The sequence below is a fragment of the Bos javanicus genome, chromosome 3 (assembly GCF_032452875.1).
Source record: "Bos javanicus breed banteng chromosome 3, ARS-OSU_banteng_1.0, whole genome shotgun sequence".
Classification (NCBI taxonomy): domain Eukaryota; kingdom Metazoa; phylum Chordata; class Mammalia; order Artiodactyla; family Bovidae; genus Bos; species Bos javanicus.
Genome location: NC_083870.1, coordinates 32,847,954 through 32,874,387, shown reverse-complemented (window position 1 = coordinate 32,874,387; position 26,434 = coordinate 32,847,954). Strand labels below are relative to the sequence as shown.

Genomic DNA, 26,434 nt, shown 5'->3' with positions numbered 1-26,434 from the left:
GCATTCAGAGGTTGTTCTGTGGAATTTGCTCAGCGTTCAGATGTTCTTTTGATGAATTTGTGGGGGAGAAAGCGGTCTCCCCATCCTATTCCTCCACCATCTTAGGACTGCCTTCGAATTGATGCTTTTGAACTGGGGTGTTGGAGAAGACTCTTGAGAGTCCCTTGGACTGCAAGGAGATCCAACCAGTCTATCCTAAAGGAGATCAGTCCTGGGTGTTCATTGGAAGGACTGATGCTGAAGCTGAAACTGCAATACTTTGGCCACCTGATGTGAAGAGCTGACTCATTGAAAAGACCCTGAGGCTGGGAAAGATTGAGGGCAGACGGAGAAGGGGATGACAGAGGATGAGATGGTTGGATGGCATCACCGACTCAATGGAGATGAGTTTGGATAAACTCCGGGAGTTGGTGATGGACAGGGAGGCCTGGCATGCTGCAGTTTAGATCAGATCAGATCAGATCAGATCATTCGCTCAGTCGTATGCGACTCTTTGTGACCCCATGAATCACAGCACGCCAGGCCTCCCTGTCCATCACCAACTCCCGGAGTTCACTCAGACTCACGTCCATCGAGTCAGTGATGCCATCCAGCTATCTCATCCTCTGTCGTCCCCTTCTCTTCTTGCCCCCAATCCCTCCCAGCATCAGAGTCTTTTCCAATGAGTCAACTCTTCGCATGAGGTGGCCAAAGTACTGGAGTTTCAGCTTTAGCATCATTCCTTCCAAAGAAATCCCAGGGCTGATCTCCTTCAGAATGGACTGGTTGGACCTCCTTGCAATCCAAGAGACTCTCAAGAGTCTTCTCCAACACCACAGTTCAAAAGCATCAATTCTTCGGCACTCAGCCTTCTTCACAGTCCAACTCTCACATCCATACATGACCACAGGAAAAACCATAGCCTTGACTAGACGAACCTTTGTTGGCAAAGTAATGTCTCTGCTTTTGAATATGCTATCTAGGTTGGTCATAACTTTCCTTCCAAGGAGTAAGCGCCTTTTAATTTCATGGCTGCAGTCACCATCTGCAGTGATTTTGGAGCCCAGAAAAATAAATTCTGACACTGTTTCCACTGTTTCCCCATCTATTTCCCATGAAGTGATGGGACCGGATACCATGATCTTCGTTTTCTGAATGTTGAGCTTTAAGCCAACTTTTTCACTCTCCACTTTCACTTTCATCAAGAGGCTCTTTAGTTCTTCTTCACTTTCTGCCATAAGGGTGGTGTCATCTGCATATCTGAGGTTATTGATATTTCTCCCGGCAATCTTGATTCCAGCTAGTGTTTCTTCCAGTCCAGCGTTTCTCATGATGTACTCTGCATATAAGTTAAATAAACAGGGTGACAATATACAGCCTTGACGTAGTCCTTTTCCTATTTAACCAGTCTGTCGTTCCATGTCCAATTCTAACTGTTGCTTCCTGACCTGCATACAAATTTCCCAAGAGGCAGATCAGGTGATCTGGTATTCCCATCTCTTTCAGAATTTCCCACAGTTTATTGTGATCCACACAGTCAAAAGCTTTGCCATAGTCAATAAAGCAGAAATAGATGCTTTTCTGGAACTCTCTTGCTTTTTCCATGATTCATGGGGTCGCAAAGCATCAGACACAACTGAGCAACTGAACTGAACCAAAATATAACATAATCATACATTTTCAATCATTAAATTTAAAGTTCTTTGCAAAGATCTTACATATACAGAATCATTATTAAAGACACTTCCTAATACCATACACAAAAATAAATTCAAAATGAATTAAAGACCTAAATGTAAGACTGCAACTATAAAACTCTTAGAGGAAACACAAACAGAACACTCTTTGGAAACATAGACAAGATCCTCATTGACCTATCTTTTAGAGTAATGGAAATTTAAAAAAATAAACAGGTGGGACCTAATTAAACTTAAAAGCTTTTGCAATGTGAAGGAAACTATAAACAGGATGAAAAGACAACCCTCAGAATGGGAAAAAATCATTGCAGTGAAACTACCGCTGCTGCTGCTGCTAAGTTACTTCAGTCATGTCCAATTCTGTGTGACCCCATAGACTGCAGCCCACCAGGCTCCCCTATCCCTGGGATTCTCCAGGCAAGAACACTGGAGTGGGTTGACATTTCCTTCTCCAATGCAAAGTGAAACAACTAAGAATCGATTAATCATCAAAATATAAAAGCAGCTCATAGCATTCAATACCAAAAAACACAAAGAACCCAAACAAAAAATGGGTAGAAGATCTAAACAGACATTTCTCCAAAGAAGACATACAGATGATCAACAAACATGTGAAAAGATTCTCAACATTGCTCATTATCAACCTCATCATCTATAGCCTGAGAAACAGAGACATCCATGAAGCCCTGAAGAAGTGCTTGAGTAAGAAGCCAGGTTTCCTTAGATGATGCAAAAAGAAAAATAGCTATATTTGTCTAATGGTTTATTAACTAGACTGAGTAATTTGGTTTCTACATGAACAGCAACAGCCTAAATCAATAACTACCAAAGACTAATTATCAGACACCTGTGAGTATAGCTGAGGCCACTGCTAAATTCTGAAAGCCTCATGTGAGCTGGTATCCTGGGAATGGTTTAAACAGGTCAGATTCTTCTTTATTATCTTCAGTAGACCTGGATCCTTGTGTAAAAACTTATCTCCAAGATGAGCTGATAAGACTGGTCACAATTCATTCAAATATTCACTGAGGGTCTACTATATTCAAGGTATTGTATGAAATGTAAGTACAAAATGAACAAAAATAGAATCAGTCCCTTCTCTCACTAAACTCACAGCCTCTAGGGGAAAGGCAAACATTAATCAAATAACCAATGTAAAACTACATATATAAATATAAAATTACACTTATGATTCAAAATTTTAAATAAAATAAATGATTTTTTATAAGGGACTTCTCTGTGTCTAAGACTCTGAGCTATCAATGCAGGGGGCCAAGATTTGATCCCTGGTTAGGGAACTAGATCCTTCATGCCACAAATAAAGATTGAAGATCTCATGTACCACAATTCAGACTTGGGGCAGCCTAAATAAATAAAATAATTAAAATAATAATAAAATGACCACTACTTATCTATTAGAATGACCAATGTCCAGAACATGGACAACACCAATGTGGATATGAAGCAACAAGAACTCTCATTCCTTGTTGGTGGGAATACAAAATAGTACAAATGCTTTGAAAGACAGTTTGGAAGTTTCTTACAAAACTGAACGTACTTTTGATATGATTCAGCAATCATACTCCTTGGTATTTACCCAAATGAGTTGAAAGCTTGTATTCACACACAAAAAACCCTGCACGTTTATGGCAATTTTATTTATAATTGCCCAAACTTGGAAGCATCCAGGATGTCCTTCAACAGATGAATGGAAAAATAAACTGTGGTATATAGACAATGGAATATTATTTAGTGCTAAAAAGAAGTGAGTTATCAAGCCATAAAAATATAATACATGGAGGAAACTTAAATGCATATTTCTAAGTAAAAGAAGTCAATCTGAAAAGGCTATATGGCATTTTATCCCAATTGTATGATGTGAAAAAGGCACAACTTTGGATACAGTAAAAAAAATCAGTGGTTGCCAGAGCTTAGGGTTTTAGGGAGGAATAAATAGGCAAGCACAGAGGGTTTTTAGGGTAGTGGAACTGTTCTTTGTGCTACTTCAGTGGTGGATATATGTCATTATATGTTTGTCAAAACCAGTAGAATGTACAATAACAAGAATGAATCCTAATGTAAATTATAGACCTTGAGTGATCATGATGTACTGATGTATATTCACTGATTGTGGTACATGTACTACACTGTCGTGGGATGTTGATAGGGGTGGGGGTGGCTATGAAAGTGTGGGGGAAGGAGGTGAATGAGAAATCTCTGTATTTTCCACTCAATTTTGCTCAGAACCTAAAATTACTCTAAAAATACATTTAATAAAAATAATAATAATTATTATAAGGTGTTAATTATGTATCAAGAATATGGAACTTTAATTCCTTTCTCTGGAATAATTTGGCATAAGCAAAGCATTTTCTAATCCTTTGCACTCAAGATTTAGAAGTGGGAAATAAAGATTTGGGGAAATTAGGGCTCTGTAGAAGACCCATGATGAATCTGTGGTGCTCCATCTCCTCTGCTATTATGGTGGCAGACTCAGTTGGAGCTGGAGCTTTGTATTTGAGTTCCAACTCTTCCTGTCATGCTCCTGTCTGTACTTGCTCCTCCTCTTGCTGACACACGTTCTCAGTAGTTAGAAACATAGGGTATGGTGGGCATGTGTTCCTTGTCCTGTGCAACTCTAAAGAGCTGAGTTGACTTCAGAGTAGAAAAGCTGAGATCAGCATTGCACACTCAGTTGCTGCCTGCCTTCTTTTCTGGCTCCTGCAAATTAGGCTCCTCTAATTGAGGATTAGAGTACTAGAGTGGGTTGCCATTTCCTTCTCCAGGGGATCTTCCCAACCTAGGGATCAAAACCTAGGGATACAATCCCACATTGTAGGCATACGCTTTACCCTCTGAGCCACCAGGGAAGCCCAACTGAGGATAGGATTATCTCTTGTCTAAACTTTCTTTTTAAGAATTCTTCTTTTTTTAAGCAAAGAGATTATGTTCACTATGCATGGGAGTTACTCAAAACTGTAGTTGGGAAACAACAGATACAAGACTGGGTATCTCCAAACATTCTCAGGTTTTGCTTTATAAAGAGAGAATTGCCCTCTTCTTGCTCCTCTTGTAGACTAAGAAAATATTGTGAGATCATCTGAGGGTACTCCTGGTGAAAGTATCATCAGCTTTCATTTATCCACAGGTGACTCACCTGCAGCAGGTGTTAACATCAGATTAGCTCTGCAGGAAGTTGAGTAGGAGAGCAGGTACTTGTGTCATGGAAAAGTTTTTAATTCTAGCTCTGCCACTTTCTTGCAGTGTGCTTTCATCAAGTCACCTAAACTCACTGATTTTAGCCTTTCTCATCTGTAAAGGAGGAAATGCCATGCCCATCTCACACTGTCCCTAAGTGCACTGTTTGGCCCATAGCAAGTGCTCAGTAAATGGTAGTTCTCGTAACTCTTCCTCTAGATTCTGTACCCAATCTCAGACAAAATTATTATGTAGTAGAAATTCATTTTTTATATTATGAAGTAATAAATATTCAGAAAGTTTAAGGCCCAGAGAGAATGTATGAATTATCCAACACTTTTTTTTTTTTAAACAAAACATGATCCCCCAGTGGATTAAGTGGACTTTCCCTGGGCAACACAGACTAGAATCCAGCACTTCTATATCTGAGTCCAGGCCTCTCTCCCCTGTACCACACTACCTACTGACTCAGTGACTTTTCTTCTTGCCTGGGGACACATAAGGAGCACTCCTGTATATGCCAGCATTACTGTTTGGTTATATTCAGCCAGAAGAGCATGTAGTGTATCATAGCACATGCCAGAGCCATGGAACTCCTCCAGCCCCAAGCCCCACATTGCACCTACCATAAGCCTGCAACTCCAATCAGGTAACAAAACCTCAGGATGTTTGTGGCCAGCACTAGAAACTTCCCCACCGTTCCTTCTGCAGGAAGCCATAGCTCCCAACCTCTCAGATGGGGAAGGGGAGATATTAATGGCAGAACTGGCTTCTTTTTTCTACTGAGACATGGCAATGAAACACGAAACCTGAAGAGTCTCCAAGTTAGTGAGGACTGCAGGACTCAAGGCAGCCACAGCCCTGGTCCCTCCGCTGAAAATGAGCCCCTACACTGGTGAGGAACCCAGGGGTTTGGTCTCACTCGGACCAGTGGTTTTCTGACCTTAGAGTTGGACAAAGGTGCCTGAGAAGCCACAATAGGAAGGAAGAAGATGAGCAGTCTCTGAGACCCACCCTTGTGCTTACCGAGCAGCTCTGTTTTTATGTATCTTATTTATTGCTGTTCCATTTAAATCTTCATTTGAATAAAGGCTTCTGCTGCTAAATATGTGTTCACACATACACACACAATTTTTTTTTTTTAACAAGACCTTTCCTATCTTATAGCTTCCTTTATTTTCCCTGCTGGAAAAAATTTACAAAAAGATGAAGTTCATATTTGGATTAGTTTTATGTCCTGTAAAGTCAAGGACACTTGGTATCACTGACTGAGAGGACAAGATGGAGAATACATTTAGAGGAGACTACACCTTCTAGGATGATGGGCTTCTGCAGGAAATTTTATGTGTCAGTTACCTGCACTGTATTTTTAAGCCTCTGAATCTTCATAACTGCCTCTTACAAGGCTGAGTCTCAAAGCAACTCTTGCCAGTGACTTTCCTAGGTTTATGAGGGAGGCCCATCTTTGTGGGACACTGGAAACCTCCAGGTAGCATGACCACACCCTGTCATATTTGTACCTTTAGACTCAGGAGTGGGCTGTTCTGCAAAAAGAGCCTCTTTCACCTGCAGACTTATATTCCTTCTGAGAAGAAATGAAGGGAAGGCTACACAATGAACTTTAAGTTTCTGATTCTTGTCCCAGAGCTGTGCAGGCTTTTATTGATGAATAGGAGGGATATAGATGTACAGCCAAGACCAGATGGAATTAGGAGAGAAGATAGCTACTCTTGGAAGCACAGGGAGTAACTGCGTTTTCACAGAGACCTATCACCTTGCTCTCTCTGAGCTCAGGCAGAAGGACAAGTCCATCTAGCATGGTTTACAGTCATATAATCTTGGTGGTTTCTCCCTGGTCCATATTTGCATGAGCTTAAAGAAGATGGGACCTTAATAAGAGTCACAACTTTCAGGCAAAAATCAAGAGTCTTTAGCACACATGGCCTATTTTTGTGCAACCTTCTGGGGTCTGACCATCCCCCTAATGACTGAAGGAGTGGATGGTTGTGGTATCTGCTGAGCTCTTCCCTAGCTGAGAGACCTGAGGAAGTCTCTTCAGCACATTAGGTCTTATGCTCTAAATCTGAAATATCTGGAAGATAGACCAGGAGTGATCTAAGGAATATGCTGAGGATAACAACTAACATTCATATCATACTTTAAATTTTATAAAGCTCTTCCACATAGTTTCTTATTTGGTTTTCATTTGGCCATGAAGTAGAAACGATCCCCACAGCATAGATGAAGAAAGTAAGATTCAAAGATGTTAAATGACTTAAAGTCTCTCTCTGAGTGCCTTCTAGTTTCCAACCCTGTTTATTTCCTTTACTGCTATAAACTGAAAGTGTTCCCTAAATTCATACATTGAAACATAATCCCCAATGTGATGGTATTAGTAGATGGGGACTTTGGGAAGTAATTAGGTCATGAGGGTGGGGCACTCATGAATGGGATTAGTGCCCTTATGAAAGAGACCCCAGGGCTCTCCATCTCTCCCTTGAGCCTTGTAAGGACACAGGGAGGAAATGAGCACCTATCAATCAGGAAGCAGGTTCTCACCAGATACCAAATCTACTAGTGCCTTGATCTTAGACTTCCCAGCCTCTAGAATCATGAGAAATTAATTTCTGTTGCTAATAAGCTACTGAATCTATGGTATTTTTGTTATAGCATACTGAATGTCCTAAGACAGTTTTTTTTTTTTAATTTTTAAATTTATTTTTTATTGAGTTAACATTGGTTTATGTGCTAAGTCATTTTAGTCCCGTCTGACTCTTTGTAATCCTATGGACTATAGCCCACCAGGTTCCTCTGTCCCTGGGATTTTCCAGGTAGGAATAGTAGAGTGGGTTGCCATGCCCTCCTCCAGGGAATCTTCCTGACCCAGAGATTGAACCAGCATCTCATTATGTCTTCTGCATTGGCAGGCGGGTTCTTTATCACTAATGCCACCTAGGAAGCACCAACATTGGTTTATAATACTACATAATTTTTGTGTGTACAACAATGTATTTCTACTTCTACAGCCCCTATTTTTCCTAGGGCCTAAATCAAGTAGCCATAGACATTATGTTAAAAAGTGTCAAACATTTTGGCAGTGTAGTATCTGGGACAATGATGCCAGTAGGGGGCTGCTGTAGATGAAAGTTTGCCAATCCAGGCCACAATGGATTAAGTCTCAAAGGAAAGGCATATAACTGTTGGTTATTGTAGCCGTAAAAAAAAAAAAAAAATACTGTCTACCTTCAGCTTGAGGATTCTATCTGTATTCACCTCATATCTCAATAGTATTTATTTTCTAATAATAAAAACAGACTAACTCATTAAAAAAAAAAAGCCTAAATGAGAACTCAATGATTTCTCCATGTGTATGTGAGGCTTTGTTCACTCAGGAGGCATTTTGACAGGCACTACTGCTTGATAACGAAGCATCCATATTTTGTATTCCAATTCCTTGTCTGGCCAATTGTAAGTCTCCTAAATTCCTGGATTCCATTATCACCTATGATGCTTGATCAATATCATGCTCTGAGAAAACCAAGGCATGAGTCTGACCTTCTGCTAAATCCCTTCTCTAATTTAGTTTAGTTTTTTTTCTTTTTTAAGTTTTTGAGCATTTTTCTGGATTATTTAACAACATGGTCTGCCCTGACATTGTTTTGTTCTCCAATTTTTCCCTTGTTTCTCCAAATGGATAGTAAACATCTAATGGTTGGAAACAACATTAGTTCTCAATGAAATCTTGTAGGTTTGGGTCTGAGTGGGTTTACAATTCCCTGTCCTTTTCTGACTACCAGGGACAGTTGCCTCTGGTGGTGGAACAGTTGGATTAGCCTTTCACAGTAGGATGACAGAGAGGAGTACATTAAAGAAAATGTTTTCTCAATTAAAATGATCAGTCTTGACTAGACTCTATGCTCTAGTCTCCTGGTATTCCTAAAGTTCTATCTTTTTTTCTGCTGCATAATCCTTTTTTATGGGGTATTTTTTGGGCTTCCCCCATTGCTCAGTGGTAAAGAATCCACCTGCAATGCAGGAGACATGGGTTCAGTCCCTGGGTTGGAAAGATCCCCGGGGGGAGGAAATGACAACCCTTTCCTGTATTCTTGCCTGGGAAATCCCATGGGCAGAGAAGCCTGGTGGGTTATAGTCGATGGAGTCACAAAAGAGTTGGATACAACTTAGTGACTAAACAACAAAAACAATAATTTAAAGGACTGAGTGGTTGATAATTTTGACATAGTTCTTAAGGCCCAGGATAGAGCTGCTCTTGCTCCAAGCACCACATCAGCACACTGAAGTTTTTTATAACTTTGTATTCTTGTAAATGCTTTGCTTGAGCAGTCAACACATCAACTGTAGGCACCATAATTATTTCCTTGTTCCTTCTCACTGCAATCAAGTTGACTATGTGGCCACAGTCAATCAGACATTTTCTCTTTTTATCTTCCTTCCTTTTTATTTTCTGTTCTATAAAAACTTCCTGCCTTCTGTCCCACTTTGCAGTTCTCTGAATGGAGACAGTCTACTTTATGAAGTGTTAGATAAAGTTTGTCCTTGTCATCGAAATTGTCTTCCTTAATCATTATTAACAATGACATGTGGCGGTATGTGACAGACAGTAACCTAAAAGGATGCCTTGTTTCTGACTTGGGCAACTGAGAGTTTAGTCAAGCTTTCCATGAGATGGTAATGGGAGTGGTGGGGGTGTAGAGCAGGCTGAGTGGGAGGTTGCTGAGTTTACTAAGCTGATTTTTGGATCTGTACTTGAGGTGCCTATGTGGCACTCAAATGAGAGACCAGGTTGTACATAGGGATGTGCATCTTTGACACAGAGAGATAGTAATGAAAGCCATCAAGAGGTCTTTCCTCAATTACTCCACTACAGTGGCCTGTCAGTATGACAGCAGTCCCAGGTGAGGGGCAGTGATTTCTCAGAGCGATGCCAGCTGAAGAGAGGAAAGTTTGTAACAGCATTTCCTGAAGTATAGTTACACTGAAAAACAGTTTCCTGAGAAATCTCTCTCTCCCTCTTTCTCTCTCCCACATACACACACACTGTTATATGATCAAGCAAATTTGGGGAAATCTACATATTTAGAGAATGTTAAGAGAATATTGGGCTTCCATGGTAGCTCAGCTGGTAAAGAATCTGCCTGCAATGGAGGAGACCCCAGTTTGATTCCTGGGTTGGGGAGATCCCCTGGAGAATGGATAGGCTACCAACTCCAGCATTCTTGGGCTTCCCTGGTGGCTCAGATGGTAAAGAATCCACCTGCAATGCAGGAGACCTGGGCTCAATCCCTGGGTTGGGAAGATCCCCTGAAGGAGGGTATAGCAACGCAGTCCACTGTTCTTTCCTGGAGAATCCCTATGGACAGAGGAGGCTGGTGGGCTCCTTGGGGTCACAAAGAATCAGACACACGGGTCTAAGCACATGTACACACACAGAATATTAAAGACTGATAAGACACAGTCTGCAGTAAAGAATCTTTTCTTCTTTTCTTCTAACTCAGTTTTCCCCATAAGCCAACCCCGCTCAGAAGTTACACTAGAATTTTAAAGTCTTAGGGTGAAGGAAGACAGTAATTATTGGATGTTACTGTTAATAAGCTGAAGTAGAGAGGTTGAGATTTCCTCAGTATCTCACAGTTAACACTAATAAAGCTGGGACTGAAACCCAGATCTTGGGACTCTGAATCTGGGGCTCTCTCTACTAATCAAATCAATTCTACTAGTGCCCTTGGACTGTGCCTTGGAGTCTGCCCCTGACAATACACTTCCGTAAGGGCAGTCTAGCTTCTGAGACATGGAAGTCTGAAAGTAGTGACTCAATCAAACTGGAGACTACAAAGCTTCCAGAAGGTGGCCAGAGGAAGAATGAGGAGAAGGTGAAGTGGCTTAGGAGACATTCCTAATTTTCATTCCTAGAAACTTCTCAAAATATTGATTCTTGGGTTCCATTCCTGTCTATCTACCTAACTGGGACTGAATCAGTATGGTGGGGTCAGGTATATTTATTCTTGATCAGATCCACAGGTAATTCTGAGATGTCATTTTGATTAAGAAACGTTGTCCTTTTCTAGGCAAAAATCAATGTCAGATCACTCCACAACCCACCAATTCTCACAGATTCCTGCCTGAATCAACTTGGTCTTCGAGTTTTCCTGTTTTTCATGGAAACTGGTGTAGATATTTGGGTAAGTTGTGAGATAGGTGTCTGAAAAGCCACAGGGGAAGGATTGCATTTCTGTGGTTAAAGAGGGTGGGCCCAGCCTCACTTCCTCCCTCTCCTCATCTGGGCTTCCTGTCGTCAGAGTGTGATCACATTTATTCCCCCTTCACTTCTCCTTTTACACAAATAGCCCTGACATCTGTGTTACCAGTCTTGTTTTGGCGCTTCATTGATAATCACCAATTCTGTCTAAAGGTGAGAGGAAAAGTGCCTGCTTAAAGGTAAGATTGGTGACATTTTAATTTGGCTTGAAAGCAGAGAACTGAACCATATTATGTGGGCTAAGGTATCTTCTTAGGAGTCTCTGTGTATCTCTCTAGTAGACTGTAAACTTTACTGAAGCTTTTGCAAATGTTTACTGCAGGTAGTAAAATTATAAGCAAGATTCTAGTGGCCTTCAAAAGGCAATCTGCCCAGAAAGAGTTTCAGTTAACTGGGTTCCAATTATTTGATGGGTCATGGTTTTCATGTGCTTAAATTGCTTCAGAACTTGAACTTCTCTGTCTGGCCATTACCGATGACCAGAGCCATTTATGTGAAATGAAACTGGAAGATTTCCTACTTGATCTGGTTTTTAGAAGATTGGTCTTGTAATTTTAAAGTGAGCAGAGAACCAACAGCTAGAACTATTCTAAAAGGCAACTGGGAGATGCAGATCTTCTTAATTTGAGAAATTTTCAAAAGTAAAGTTAGTGACTCCTCAGAGACACTAAACAGAAGGACTGTGATTAATCTTAACACCCAGCTCAGAGTCAAGGACACAGGACATGTTCAGAACCTGTGTTTCAAGAGGTAAAAGATAGGGGTACTCTTTCTACCCCCTTCTGATGCCTATGTCAGAAGCTTTCTCTATCTCCTTTATACTTTAATGAAACTTTATTATACAAAAAAAAAAAAAAAGAGGTAAAAGATAGACATTGCTAAGAGCTGCATAGATTAGTTGTTTTAAAAGAGCAGGAAGAGCACTGTGATCCTCAGGATTCCCCCAAATAAACTTATCCTTAGTATTCAATGGGCTTCCCTGGTGACTCAGACAGTAAAGAATCTACCTGCAGTGTGAGAAACCTGGGTTTGATCCCTTGGTCAGGAAGATCCCCTGGAGAAGGGAATGGCTACCCACTCCAGTGTTCTTGCCTGGAGAATTCCATGGACAGAGGAGCCTGGAGGGCTACAGTCCATGGAGTCTCAAAGAGTCGGACATGACTGAGCAACTAACGCTTTCCCTTAGTATTCAAAACAAGAATATTGATAAATATAATATGACATGTACCAAATCTGGATGACTTGGAAAACAAAACAATATTGCAAGGATTTCTAATTTGGGCCCCATAACTAATAACTGCAGTATTATGGACTCAGAAAGTGATAGCCAAGCTTTGGTCCTGGCTTTCTGTAACCACTATAGTCGTTGGGGTTCAGATTACCACAAGGAACTCTAGATGAAAGCTTTCTCCTTCCAAGATCTGCAAGAATCATACAGGGAATGGAAAGGAAATTTCTGTAGAACCACACTCATCCACCTAATAATGAGACACGGGAATGGGGCAAAGGGCTATAGATTCTATAAGCATCTCAGGGGCTATTGACCTTTGAATTTCAAAATAAAGATCAGACTTTGTAATGAATTCATTTAATAATCAGATGTTAAGCACATCCTAGGGCCTGGAAAGTCCCATGGACGAAGGTAGGCTGCGGTCCATGAGGTCACGGAGAGTCAGACACGACTGAGTGACTTCACTTTCACTTTCATGCATTGGAGAAGGAAATGGCAACCCACTCCAGTGTTCTTGCCTGGAGAATCCCAGGGATGGCAGAGCCTTTTAGGCTGCCGTCTGTGGGGTTGCACAGAGTTGGACATGACTGAAGCGACTTAGCAGCAGCAGCAGGGCCAGGTACTATGCCTGGTAAGGGTGGGAGGTGGGGGTGTGGGGGGATAATAGAAGGAACGTATTTGTCCTGCAAACAGTCTTGCCCTTAAGGAACTCCCTTGGGAGATAAGAAATATCAGATATGCTTGCCAGGGAACAGAACTGAACAAAACAGAATCGTAGCTGCTGGCTAAACAAAGTTTTGCTTTCTCAATCTCCACTAGAATCTGCACTGTTTCGAAACTGTGGTTAAATTAGAGCAGAGGCTGAACTGTAGCACGATTTCCTCTGTGGGCCAATTAAGAGTATTTAGCCTTGAAATAAAAGGATTTGACACATTTAAACCAGCAAGGAATTAGTCAAAGCCCAACCTTTCACCTTTCACATCTACTACTACCGAAGTGACCTCACACTTGGTAATGGACAAGAGGCACACACTGGAAACCTCACTCTGTTGGTCTTTAGCTTCTTACGACTTCAGATTGATTTTTGACTGTCCAGGGGGCTTCAGACTAGCATGTGAAGTCTGTTCACCTTCCTCAATCCTACCTTGCAACAGACCAGGAGCTAGGCATGTGCTAAGCACAGGAGACACAAGGATAACTGATGTGGTATTTGTAGAGTAGCATGAGGACAGTCACAGCAATATACACAGCAATACAATATAATCTTTTCTATAATGGAACAGTCCTGTGCACAAAATGTAGGAGGAGTTTAGGAGTGTGCCCAAGACTCTCTGGGAGAGATGATTGCTCAGGTTCATTTTCAGGGAAGGATGAATTTGGTATGGGGACGAGGGGTAACAGCATTTCAAACAGAATATGCAAACTTAAAGAAATGTGAACACCCAGGCATGTTGGAAATGAGAGTAAGCAAATGAGACTGGAGTATAACAAGCCATGGTTGCAGGACCACAAGAAGTAGGAAATTCTTTCTACTTGGTTCTAGAACTCCAGAACCTAAAATGGAAGGCAAGCTCACTAATTAGGCAAGTTCCAAGCTAGCCACGGACAGAGCTATGCCTGAAATATCCACTTAACAGACTTGATGGAATATGGGTTGAAATGAGAATGAGAGGCAAATTTCTTTCTCCTTGACCTAGGTTTCCCCCTTAGATTTTAGTGAAGGCTGGAGCTTTTCTGCAAGGTTACAGCCATTTTCTTTCAGCTTCTGTTTCCGAAAATGCTGTGTTGATTTACTTACAGTGGTTTCGTTTACTTTCCTGAATTAGTCAGCACACAGTACTTCCTGTGTACCACGTGAGCGTTCAGTGTGAGCAGATCACCCTGGGCCTAGAGGTTGGATACCTGGCTTCAGGAAGGTCCAGGACCCAGCTGCCACATCAGGTGCAGAACACTGAAACAAATGCAGAGATATTAGACAGAATGGGCCTCCAGGGTGGTCTCTGGGGCACAGAATGAAAGGATTGCAACTGGAGGCTGGGTGGTCAGTTTGGGAAAGTTGTCTGGAAGTAGGCTTTCAGAAAGAGGAAGACAATGCATTTACAAAGCGAGTGTGTGGGCACTCAGAGGGGAGGCCATGCCATTCCAACACTAATAGAGGCAAGTCTTCTCTTCATTTCCTGCTTCACGGTAGAGTTCCCACTGCAGCAGTAGCATCAGTACATCATAGCTATGGCCAAAAGTTGTTTCACCACAGCGATACATTTCTATAACAATTTAAAATAAATGTGATATATTCTAAGTGTTAGAATGTTGATACTTAAAGGGAACTTAGAGATTATATAAATGTTCAAATAAAATGTCAATTCATAGTGAGAGCCCAGTTTTGCTACCATAACACTCCAATCTGCATATTTTTTAGGTCAGGCAACTTGTTCAAAATCACAAAATTACTTAACTAGTTATATAGAATGTTTCTTGATTCTCTAAGAAATGTTTTTTTCTCCACACTACATCCTTTTCTTTCAGACATATTAAATAGGCATCACTGAACTGTGTTATTTGTTCACATAAAGAAATTTCCAGTGTGTTTTAACATAAGCAGATATGAGAATACAACTTAACTATAAATCCTAAATATCTGAAATCAATAGGCTGCTGCTGCTACTGCTGCTAAGTCGCTTCAGTTGTGTCCGACTCTGTGCGACCCCATAGACGGCAGCCCACCAGGCTCCTCCATCCCTGGGATTCTCCAGGCAAGAACACTGGAGTGGGTTGCCATTTCCTTCTTCAATGCATGAAAGTGAAAATTGAAAGTGAAGTCGCTCAGTCGTGTCCAACTCTTTGCGACCCCATGGACTGCAGCCTACCAGGCTCCTCCGTCCATGGGATTTTCCAGGCAAGAGTACTGGAGTGGGGTGCCATTGCCTTCTCCGAATCAATAGGCTAGCAAGTCAAATATTTAATTTGCCAAACTTTTTTGACATTTTATATTTCAGAACTTGATGGAGAAATAAAGGTGAGAAATGGTTTTAATATTGTGTATGTTTTAAAATTTTCTCAGGCAAATTTGATCTCATAGCTTCATATTTATTCTATATCAGGAACAACCCATGGTTTATTATTCTGAAATTAACTATTGTAGAATCTCAATATTTATACCATGAGGGGCTTAAATTATAATGATTTCAAGATCAGAATTCCTTAGGTATTTACTTACATTCAATTTTTTTTCACTTTTTATTTTGACAAAAATTTGTACTTACAGAAAGATTGCAAAAACAATACCCAAAATTTCTGAACCTTCTTCATTCACATTTCTCAAATATTAACATTTTATCACATTTTCTTTATGTTTTCCCAGTTTTCTCATTTGAGAGCTATTGCTGACGTGATATCTTTCCCCCTTAAGTGTTTAGGGTGTATAAAAACAAAATCCTTTTCTTATATATCCACTTTACAATGATCAAAATCAGGATTTTAACACTGATATAATACTATTACCACTCCATAGATTTTATTAGATTCTCCCAATTGCCCCACTAATATTCTTTCTTTCTTTCTTTTTATTTTTTCCTGTTGGAGTTCAATTGTTTTACAATGATGTGTTAGCTTCTGCTGTACAATGAAGTGAATCAGCTATATGTACACATTTATCCTTTCCCTTTTGGCCCACTAATATTCTATATTGTTGATGTTTGGTTGCTAAGTTGTGTCCAACTGTTTATGAGAGTTGCAGCCTTAAGCTGCAGCACACCAGGCTTCCCTGTCCTTCACTATCTCCCAGAGTTTGCTCAAACTCATGTCCATTGAGCTGGTGTTGCCATCCAACTATTTTATCCTCTGTCGCCCTCTTCTCCTCCTGCCCTCAATCTTTCCCAGCATCAGGGTCTTTTCCAATGAAAATACATCATAGTTATGGCCAAAAGATGTTGGTCAAGGTATCAGAGCTTCAGCTTCAGCATCAGTCCTTCCAGTGAATATTCAGGGTTGATTTCCTTTAAGATTGACTGGTTCAATCTCCTTGCAGTCCAAAGGACTCTCCAGCGTCTTCTCCAGCAATGCAGTTTGAAAGCATCAGTTCTTCTGTGCTCAACCTTCTTTATGATCCAACTCTCACATCTGTACATGACTATTAGAAAAATCATAGCTTTGACTATATGGAACTTTGTTGGCAAAGTGGTATCTCTGCTTCTTAATATGCTGTCTAGGTTTGTCACAGCTTTCCTTCCAAGGAGCAAGAGTCTTTTAATTTCATGGCTGCAGTCACCATCCACAGTGATTTTGGAGTCTAAGAAAAAAATCTGTAACTGCTTCCACTTTTTCCCCATCTGTTTGCCATTAAGTGATGGGGCTGGATACCATGATCCTGTTTTTTTGAATGTTGAGTTTTAAGCTAGATTTTTTGCTCTCCTTTCACATTCATAAATAAGCTCTTTAGTTCCTCTTTGATTTCTTCCATAAGGGTAGTGTCATCTGCGTATCTGAGGTTATTTATATTTTTCCCAGCAATCTTGATTCCAGCATGTGCTTCATCCAGCTTGGCATTTCGCATGATTTACTCTGCACATAAGTTAAATAAGTAGGGTGACAATACACAGCCTTGACGTACTCCTTTCCCAATTTGGAACCAGTCTATTGTTCCATGTCCTGTTCTAACTGTTGCTTCTTGAGCTGCTTACAGATTTCTCAGGAGACAGGTCAGGTGGTCTTTAAGAATTTTCCACAGTTGGTTGTGATCCATACAGTCAAAGGCTTTAGCATAGGCAGGGAAGCAGAAGTAGATGCTTTTCTGGAATTCCCTTGCTTTCTCTATGATCCGATAAATGTTAGCAATTTGATCTCTGGTTCCTCTGCCTTTTTCTAAATCCAGCTTATACGTCTGGAAATTCTTGGTTCATGTACTGCTGAAGCTTAACTTGAAGAATTTTGAGCATTATCTTGCTAGCACATGAAATGAGTGCAATTGTGCAGTAGTTTGAACATTCTTTGGCATTGCTGTTCTTGGCTATTAGAATCTCTGATCATATATTGCTTTTAAGTGTTGTCTCTGTAATTTTCTCCTATCTGGAATGGTTCCTGAGTCTTTCTTTGTTTCATGACATTGATATTCTTGAAGACTGCTGCTGCTAAGTCACTTCAGTCGTGTCCGACTCTGTGTGACCCCATAGACGGCAGCCCACCAGGCTCCCCTGTCCCTGGGATTCTCCAGGCAAGAACACCGGAGTGGGTTGCCATTTCCTTCTCCAATGCAGGAAAGTGAAAAGTCAAAGTGAAGTCGCTCAGTCGTGTCCGACTCTTAGTGACCCCATGGACTGCAGCCTACCAGGCTCCTCTGTCCATGGGATTTTCCATGCAAGAGTAAAGACTACTGGCAAATATTTTCTAGATTGTCTCTCTATTTTGGTTTGTCTGATGTTTCCTCATGACTAGATTCAGGCTATTCCAACTTTTGACAGGAATACTTATAGAAATAGCTTTCATTATTTCACAGAGTCTTGCCCACTGTGGACATAGCTTGCTGAACACACCATGGACAAGTCTCTAGGACAGGGACCTTCTGCATCAAAATTCTACATATTTTATGCTAAGGAAAGAGAATTACTAGTCCATTGACTCTGGAGAAGTTGTAGCTGTTTTATGTAACTGTTCCGGTTTTGAGAGCCACCTTGTTATATAGGTCCTGTCTCAGCTCAGCCACTAGGATCATCTGTGGTTTTTCTGTTGAGTGATGACCTTGCTAAGCTCCCAAATGGAGGAAAATGAGACCCCAGGATCATCTGGATTTGTGTTCCTCATTTGTTTCTCTTCTCTTTGCTTCTTTCTTCTTTCTCTCTTTTATGAATCACTGATTCCTCTCCCTGGAGAGCAGCCTTGAAAGGAAATTTTCACCAGAACACGATTTAAGGAAAGAATAAACTGACAGACACATTCTTTTGATGAAGTGATGTAGACATGAGAAGAAATTAATGCATAAAGTTGATGGTTTTGTTTGATTTTAGTAACACCCCTCCACCCATAACTGCTTATTACTCCATAAATAGACATACTTGCAAACCCACATCCTACCTCAGCCACTGTTCACAGGGGTTCAAACTGTGAAAAATGGAAAGAGTCCTCCTGGAGGTTCATCACATTGTAGGGAGGGAGTTGAATGATGAAGTGGGAGATGAGTACCCAGGCCATGGGACAATGGAAGGAACATAGGCTTGGGAGGATGAAAGACCTTGGCCTATGCCCTGTCTTTGTTGATTATCAGCTGGATGATCTTATGCTGGTTACATAGGCTGTCTGAGCCTTGGACTTCCTGTTTGAAAAGTGGGGCTAAATTTATAGATAAAATTTATTTATGAAGAGCTCGGCCTTTTGCAGAGTTTGATGAACTATATCATTTATCTAAATTTATTTTGTCATGAGGGCCATAATTTGGGAGCACTTATAGAGAACAGATTTCTTCTCTTATTTAGAAAAAAAACTTGTTTTAGTTATGGCCCCAGTGATGAATCTAAGACCTCCACAGACTCTGTGTAGGAATAAATGGGAAACCAATAACTACTTGCTGGATACCATGTTCTTCTATGTAAATTGTCAAATAGATCTGTGTATTAAAAAAATGTCTGGGAAGATGTTCACCAAAAATGTTAAAGGTGGTTATCTCTGGGATGTGGGGTTGCAGAGATTTTGTTTCCTTTTTTGTATTCTCTATATTGTTTGAATTTTTTTTTAACAAGAGCACACAAAACTTAAAGATATTACAAAAAATGAAACGGGCAAAGGATTACTAAAAGGACTTCTGGCACCTAATGTATTTTATTCCTCAAGATCTAGCAGAATATACAATGGAGAAAAGACAATCTCTTTAACAAGTGGTGCTGGAAAAACTGGTCAACCACTTGTAAAAGAATGAAACTAGAACACTTTCTAACACCATACACAAAAATAAACTCAAAATGGATTAAAGATCTAAATGTAACACCAAAAACTATTAAACTCCTAGAGGAGAACATAGGCAAAACACTCTCTGACATAAATCACAGCAGAATCCTCTATGACCCACCTGCCAGAATATTGGAAATAAAAGCAAAAATAAACAAATGGGACCTAATTAAAATTAAAAGCTTCTGCACAACAAAGGAAACTCTAAGCAAGGTGAAAAGACAGCCTTCAGAATGGGAGAAAATAATAGCAAATGAAGCAACGGACAAAGAATTAATCTCAAAAATATACAAGCAACTCCTGCAGTTGAATTCCAGAAAAATAAACAACCCAGTCAAAAAGTGGGCCAAAGAACTAAACAGACATTTCTCCAAAGAATACATACAGATGGCTAACAAGCACATGAAAAGATGCTCAACATCACTCGTTATCAGAGAGATACAAATCAAAATCACAATGAGGTACCATTTCACACCAGTCAGAATGGCTGCGATCCAAAAGTCTACAAACAATAAATGCTGGAGAGGGTGTGGAGAAAAGGGAACCCTCTTACACTGTTGGTGGGAATGCAAACTAGTACAGTCAATATGGAGAACAGTGTGGAGATTCCTTTAAAAACTAGAAATAGAACTGCCGTACAACCCAGAAATCCCATTGCTGGGCATACACACTGAGGAAACCAGAATTGAAAGAGATATGTTTACCTAAATGTTCATTGCAGCACTGTTTATAATAGCCAGGGCATGGAAGCAACCTAGATGTCCATCAGCAGATGAATGGATAAGAAATCTGTGGTACATATCCACAATGGAATATTACTCAGCCATTAAAAAGAATACATTTGAATCAGTTCTAATGAGGTGGATGAAACTGGAGCCTATTATACAGAATGAAGTAAGCCAGAAAGGAAAACACCAATACAATATACTAACACATATATATGGAACTTAGGAAGAAGGTAATGATAACCCTGTATGTGGGACAGCAAAAGAGACACAGAGGTATTGAACAGTCTTTTGGACTCTGTGGGAGAGGGCGAGGGTGGGATGATTTGGGAGAATGGCATTGAAACATACAAAATATCATATGTGAAATGAATCACCAGTCCAGGTTTGATGCATGATACAGGGTGCTTTGGACTGGGGCACTGGGATGACCCAGAGGGATGGTATGGGGAGGGAGGTGGGAAGGGGTTCAGTATGGGGAACACATGTATACTCATGGTGGATTCATGTCAATGTATGGCAAAACCAATACAATATTGTAAAGTAAAATTAATTAATTAATTAATTAAAAAATTAAAATAAAAAAAATGTAGCAGAAATTTCAGAGTCACCCTTAAGAATGGACTGTTAGGGAAGTTCTAGATTTGATCTTTCAGTTTTCGCTGAACCCGGCAGTCTGGTACTGAGCCACCCAGGAAGTATTTTGTCCTTTAGCTAATAAGGTATGAATTATTGTATCACCACTTTAAAGAAGAAGAAATTGGGAAAGTCAGAGAGGTTAAGGAAATTGCCCAGGACCATACTTCTGGTAAGCACAAATGTTAGAATTCAAAACTAAACCTACCCAAGTCCAGTACTAGAGTTTGCCAAACTATGTTCCATGGAATGCAATATTCTCTGAGCTGTGAAATACTATGAGCTGTTAATAAGTAATCTGTAATACATGAATAGGTTTGTAGTTATATAAGTAGACGTTTCTCTTAGAGACTCACAATGTACATTAGTATATAACAGTTTTCTCAGAAGTTGATCAGAAAAAAAAAAAACTTCATTGTTTATGTTTTATTTTATTTGATCTCACTTCTGAAATGATTAACCATAGATTCCTCTCACTCCCTGTGGTTTTGCTTGTTTTTGTTTTAGGAATACTTACTAACATCTCATAAATATAGTAGTCTAACACCAAAGTTTTTTGGGTGTATCCAAAGTTCTGATTGAACTTGAATCAGATAAGGCTGGAGAGCAAGAAGTGATACTTTCTTGGGACTCCTGTCTGACCTTAGCCACTTCTAGGCTTGATTAGATTCAAGACTATATTCAATGACCCATAAGTATGGGTCAGAGAAAAAGAGATTGAACTAGAAATTAATGGGACCGTTTATCAGCCCAAGAGCTCTTTTCTTGAAGAAAACTAAAGGGTGAACTTCCTTTCTGGCCTCCACAGTGGGGTGTGGGAGGTACCACACCTAACGGCAGTTTAGTCACAGAGGTTTCCTGGAAGCTGATGTCGGGGATTTTTTTCACAGGACCACATGAGTGACAGATTTTGACTGCAGAAGTGTGTCAGTTTTTCCAGTGGGGTTGGCAGGGGTGGTAACTCCATAACTGACCAGCCACAGTGATAAAAGGAAAGAGGGAAGAGGTGGCACTCTCTCTGTGAAAACTGGGATCATCATTGAATACAGTAAAAGTGTTAAAAATCTTCACAAAATGGGCAGTTTTTCTCCCTTAATTCAGTGCAAGACTACGTGGAAAATCAGGGAAGGAGAAAGAGATTCTCTTTCCTGTCTGTGAAGGAAAGGATCAGTGGGGACATCCCCCGGTTTGTGGGCACCTCATTAGTGGGTGCTCTGTGGACAATTAGATTACAGGGCCTGAAGCAGTTGTCACAGGCTCTGAGGATATTGGACATGAGGTGACTCTAGGAGGCACCTGGCCCAATCTCCTTCTGGGTCAGTTATTTTCTCACGTCCAGAAGATTAGTTTAGTGGCACAGTAAATCTCAAGTCCAAAGCTCCTCACTCTATAGTGTCGTGTTCATTCCACTCCATCAGATTATTCAGAATTAACGAGCAAAGTTCCAGTCATTTGTTCTTTCAACAATCTCACTTTTTTAGTGTAATCAGTTACTGTGTTAAGACTCAAGAATTCAAGGATGAATAAACTACCTCCTACCCTCAAGGAGCTGACATTCTAGTCAACCGAGTCTTGGAATGATGAGTAACTAATCAAATTATGGGGTCAGAGGAAAATAAAGGGGCAAATTCCAGGAAAGTGCCACTGAACAATTGAAAGAAAGGAAGCACGGAGAAAAGTATCCAACATTACTTGCTAGATTTTAAAGTATAAGCCTCAGAATGTTACTATGAATTTGGAGAGATGGAGAGGAGAAAATTAAGAAGGGCCTTTTGACATGCATATACACACAGAGGATGAGATGGCTGGATGGCATCACCGACTCAATGGACTTGAGTCTGAGTGAACTCCAGGAGTTGGTGATGGACAGGGAGGCCTCGCAGGCTGCGATTCATGGGGTCGCGAAGAGTCGGACACGACTGAGTGACTGAACTGAACTGAATACACACATAAAACCATGACTACAAACATTGTAAAGCAAATATATTTCAATTAAAAAAAAAACCCAAACAGATAGAGAAAAATGAAGTTGTAAGTTTTCCTCAAAATTAAAAAAAAAAAAGACCATCACTACAATCAAAGTAACAAATATGTTCACCACTCACAAAAGATTGTGCATGGTCTTTTGTGATCCCTGCCTCTTGTTCTTCCCTGCTCTATTTACCCCCACTCTCACACTCCTCTACCCTAGGGAATCACTCATTTGCTTTCTGCTCTTATACTTTTCATTTTCTAAAATTTTATATAGTCTAACCACACATTAGGTACTCCTTTTTGGCTAACTTCTTTCACTCACCTTAATCATTTGGAGATTCACCTACATTCTAACATGTAGCAACAGTTCCTTCTTTTTATTCCCAAGAAGTATACCATTATATAGTTTTACCACCATTTATTCATCCATTCACCTATTGTTAGAGCTTTAGGCTATAGATTAGCTTCCTGGACCTGATTCCAATATATATGTGGGTGGCAGCTTTTCCAAACCAGCAAGCAATTCTTGGATACCAGCAGAGTGTCCAATAATTCAACTCAATTCTAACAATGTCTACCCAGAAATAGAATCAGATTCCACAAGCAAAGGGCTCAGTCTCACAAGGCTGCTTGTCCATTTAAAATACCAGCCCCAAGTCCAAGTGTTACCCAAGCTTCTGACCCACCTACTTCCTATAAGTCAGAGGTTCCCATAACCCCATCCTTGGGTGCAACTTATTTACCAAAAAAGCTCACAGAACTCAGGAGAATCCATTTACTCACTAGACTACTGCTTTGATACAAACAATATGTAATGTCAGATGAAGAGATACATAGGATGAAGTCCTAACAAAAGGTCTTTATGTCTGTATGAAGCTTGGAACCAGAATGATAGCACATAAAAATGTTCTGGTTCTCCCCCAAGTGGAAGCTTTCTGAACTCCTTTTTTTTTTTTTTTTTTGTGGAGGTATGATTGACTAATTCACTTGGTGATTGATTCAACCTCTATTCCCCTCTCCCCTCCTTGAAAATCAAGGAATGAGACTAAGTTTCGATCTTCTATTCACAGTTGGTTCTCCTGGCAACTAGGCTCTATCCTTTGGTGCTTTGCAAAGTTCACCTTCATAAAAGATACATGCCCTTCAATGATCTTAGCAGTACCATTTAGGATAGTCAGGACATGGAAGCAACCTAAATGTCCATCAACAGACGAATGGATAAAGAAGATATGGCACATGGATACAATGTAATATTACTCAGCCACAAAAAGAATGAAATAATGCCATTTGTGGCAACTTGAATGGACCTCAGTTCAGTTCAGTCATTCAGTCATGTCCGACTCTTTGCGACCCCATGGACTACAGCATGCTAGGCTTCGATGTCCATCACTATACACAAAACTATATGTCAATAAAACTCCTGGAGCTTGCTCAAACTCATGTCTGTCTCCAACCCTATCATCCTCTGTTGCCCCCCTTTCTCCTCCCACCTTTAATCTTTCCCAGCATCAGGGTCTCTTCCAATGAGTCAGTTCTTTGCATCAGGTGGCCAAAGTATTGGAGTTTCAGCTTTAGCATCAGTCTTTCCAATGAATATTCAGTACTGATTTCCTTGAGGATGGACTGGTTTGATTTCCATGCAGTCCAAGGGACTCTCAAGAGTCTTTTCCAACACCACAGTTCAAAAGCATCAATTCTTCAGTGCTCCACTTTCTTTATAGTCCAATTCTCACATCCATACATGACTACTGGAAAAACCATAGCTTTGACTAGACAGACCTTTGTTGTTAAAGTCTCTGCTTTTTCATATGCTCATAGCTTCATATGGTCATAGCTTTTCTTCCAAGGAGCAAGCATCTTTTAATTTCATGGCTGCAGTCACCATATGCAGTGATTTTGGAGCTCAAGAAAATAAAGTCTGTCACTATTTCCATTGTTTCCCCATCTATTTGCCATGAAGTGATAGGACCGGATGCCATGATCTTAGTTTTCTGAATGTTGAGCTTTAAGCCAACTTTTTCACTCTCCTCCTTCACTTTCATCAATAGGCTCTTTAGTTCTTTTTTGCTTTCTGCCATATGGACAGTGTCATCTGCATATCTGAGGTTATTGATATTTCTCCCAGCAATCTTGATTCCAGCTTGTGCTTCATTCAGCCTGGCATTTTGCATGATATACTCTGCATATAAGTTAAATAAGCAGGGTGACAATATACAGCCTTGATGTACTCCTTTCCCTATTTGGAACCAGTCTCTTGTTCCATGTCCAGTTCTAACTGTTGCTTTTTGACCTGCATATAGATTTCTCAGGAGGCAGGTAAGGTGGTCTGGTATTCTTATCTCTTTCAGAATTTTCCACAGTTTGTTGTGATCCATACAGTCAAAGGCTTTGGTGAAGTCAATAAAGCAAAAGTAGATGTTTTTTCTGGAGCTCTCTTGCTTTTTCAATGATTCAACAGATGTTAGCAATTTGCTCTCTGGTTCCTCTGCCTTTTCTAAATCCAGCCTGAACATCTGGAAGTTCACAGTTCACATACTGTTGAAGCCTGGCTTGGAGAATTTTGAGCATTACTTTGCTAGCATGTGAGATGCGTGCAATTGTGTGGTAGTTTGAACATCCTTTGGAAAGTTTGTTTTCTCTGTCTATGAATCTGTTCTCCTTTGTAAATAAGTTAGTTTATGTCATTTTTTTAATATTTCATGTAAGAGTGATATCTATGTTATTTGTCTTTGTCTTACTTACTTCACTTAATATGATACAGTCAGGGAAAGGAGAGAGATAATTAGTAGTTTGGGAGTAACATATATACACTACTATATATAGAATAGGTAAACAACAAGAACTTACTATTAGCATAGGAAACTCTACTCAATATCTTATAATAATGGAAAAGAAACTGAAAAAATATATATATCATAACTGAATCAGTTTGCTGTACATGTAAAACCAAAACAATGTTGTAAATTAACTATATGTCAATAAAAAATAAGTCACCTTCATTAGCATTAACCCAGTTGTGGTGGTAAGGGCTTGTTATGAATAACAAGATACCTTTATGGTTCTGAATTATTTTCAGGAGTTGAGGATGAGAGACCAAATACTATATATCAAAAAATGTTCTGATTGTTCTTATTGCTCAGTGTATTCCCAAGAGTTTTGGGAGCTGTGAGCCAGGAACTATGGATGAAGATCAAATGTTTCTGAGAAATATATTTTAGTCATCATAATATGTTTCTTATAAGTCACAATATCACAGGTTGTTTCCAGTGTGTGGCTATCAAATCCCAAAGAACAGCACTAAATGCTATGGAAATTCAAAGATTTTCAGCTGTATTGATAAAGGAGCTAACATTTCAGTGGACACATTCAAATGAGTGTAGTCCTTTTGGGCAGCTAACCCTTGATTATGAGGCCTGGAAAACACTCAAATCCATGTTAATAAGCATGGATTCCATTTACCGAGTACTGGTTGTATATCAGTCTCTGTGATAAGATGGTTTAATATTCACTTCTACCCTGTGAGGTATAAGTATTATCCCATTTTACATAGGAATAAATTGTGACTAGAAATGTTAAGCAAGTTTCCAAATCTCACATACTTGTTTGGTGGTATATGTGAGAGTTGAAATCAAATTTGACTTCAAAGTTTGTGTAGTAAATCATCACACTTCTTTAAAATTAATTTTTATTGTAATATAGTTACTTTAAAATGTTGTATTAGTTTCTACTGTACAGCAAGATGAATGAGCTATACCTGTATATATATATATATAGCTTCTCTTTT

At 39.9% G+C, this 26,434-nt stretch overlaps 1 protein-coding gene across 3 annotated transcripts in view; it reads left to right on the top strand.

The window, feature by feature from the left end:
* The first annotated feature begins 11,194 nt into the window (after window positions 1-11,194).
* CD53 (CD53 molecule) overlaps window positions 11,195-26,434 on the top strand; it is a 38,853-nt gene continuing 23,613 nt past the window's right edge. For 2 of the 3 annotated variants that reach the window (XM_061410861.1, XM_061410862.1), the window contains exon 1: window positions 11,209-11,330. The gene's annotated coding sequence lies outside the window, so the exon portion shown is untranslated. Of the gene's footprint in view, window positions 11,331-26,434 lie in introns of all 3 variants that reach the window. The other variant, XM_061410859.1, reaches the window with a different exon arrangement.